Source organism: Chinchilla lanigera, unplaced genomic scaffold (assembly GCF_000276665.1).
Source record: "Chinchilla lanigera isolate Chin_1 unplaced genomic scaffold, ChiLan1.0 scaffold00094, whole genome shotgun sequence".
Classification (NCBI taxonomy): Eukaryota; Metazoa; Chordata; class Mammalia; order Rodentia; family Chinchillidae; genus Chinchilla; species Chinchilla lanigera.
The window spans coordinates 5,807,747-5,809,667 of NW_004955495.1; positions in this window are offsets into that span (position 1 = coordinate 5,807,747).

The window sequence follows — 1,921 nt, forward strand, 5'->3', positions numbered from 1 at the left end:
CAAAACAACTAAGGTTCTACTGGGTACAGAAGCAAAAGCCTATAATCCTAGCAATTGGGAGGCCAACGCAAGAGGATTGCAGTTTTAAGGCCAGCCTGGCGAGCTGAGCAAGATCCTATCTCAATTTTTCTTTTAAGTACTGGGACCAAGCCCAGGGTTTAGGCAGTGAGATATACTGCCAGCCCTTTTTATTTTTTATTTTGAAAGAGGATCTTGGGTTTTTGTTTTGTTTTGTTTTGTTTTGTTTTGTTTTGTTTTGTTTTGGTACCAGGAATTGAACTCAGGACCTTACACTTGTCAGGCATTTGCACCACTGAGCTATATCCCTGGCCCAAGAGGGAGGATCTTTTAAAGCACTGATTTACCCAGATTGAGTTTGAATTTGAGACCTTTCTGCCTCAGCCTCTCAGTACTGGGATTACACAGGTGTGCACCACAAGCCCAGTGTTTTGTTTTTTTTTTTAAAAAGGACGGGGCGGGGGGCAGCTCAGTGGTGCAGCTAAATGGTGCATACTTGCCTAGCACGTGCAAGTCTTGTATTCCATCGTGGTGCATACCCGGGCACACGGGCACACACAGAAACAGGAGAGGAGAGATTATTAATTATAAACTGGTGAAGTCTGAATGACAAACTTTTTTTTTGAGATAAGGGCTTGCTATGTAGTTCAGGCTGGCCTTGAGCTCACTATGCAACCCAGGCTGGCCCCGAACTCACAGCTATCCTCCTGGCTCAGCCTCCTGAGTGCTGGGATTACAGGCATGCTCCACCACACTGGGCTTTATGTGGGCTCTTATAAACAATAAAAAGAAGAAAAAGTTTTCTAAACTCATAAAGATCAGACAGCAAAATTTGACACTACTAGAGCTATGTACTCCCTGTATTAGAGGATAAAGTTCCTTTTTCAAGTGCACAGAAAATATTTATAAAACTTGCATGACTGTCATTCCAGCATTTAAGAGGCTGAGGCAGGAGGATCACAAGTTTGAAGTCAGCCTGGGCAACTTAGTGACTTAGGCAGTCCCTGTCATAAAATAAAGCAGTAAAATAATGGCTAGGATGACAGAATTTTATGTTATGTGCCTGTTACCACAGTTAAAAAGAGAGGAAAACAATTAGGGGAGGAATTGACACATGCCAGGGCCCGAAACATGAGAGAGCAGGTGGGACAGTCTGCACTGGGGGACACACCTGGGGCCTTTTCCACCCACCAGTCTCCAGCGAGGGGCGCGCCAGGAGCCGGTATCAATTGAGGGAACTCAGGAGGAGCCAGCAGAGGCGTCCGCCGCTCCAGGCAACCCAGGAGCTTGGTGCCCAGTGACCTTTGCAGACAGGCACCAGCACCTTGCTGTCCCCAAGTGCCCCCGGCCAGCCTGGTGCAGGAGGACGGGGGCTGGATCCTCGCACGTGGCTGGAGACAGGTGCCTGTGAGCCAGCAGAGCTCAAAAAAACTTCCAGCCGGCTGGGGGAGGGACAGTCCTGTCAGCACTTTGCTTGCTGCCTGCGGCTGGCTGATTAATGGCCCCGAAAGATGTCCATGTCCAAATCCCCAGAGTCTGTGGCTACATCACTTCCCATGGCAAAAGGGAATTCTGCAGATGGGGTGTGGAGAACCCCAGGGGCATATTATCCTGACCACTCAGGGCCCAATGTCTCCCAGGGTCCTCCTAGAGCAGGCACAGGAAATAGAGAGGCTGAAGATGTGGTGCTGCCTGATCTGCAGGCGAAGGGGCCACAAGCCAAGGGCTGTAGGCACCTCTAGGAGCTGGGACAGGGACCAGGTTTTCCCCCAGAGCCTCAGGAGGGAATAACCTTGCTGCCTTAGAAATGGCTACTGCCTTTTCCTTACTGTCCTTTCAGGTCAGGTGGAAGGAATGCTGGCCATCAGAAGGCCTATGTCCAGCCAGGCATGGTGGTAAACAC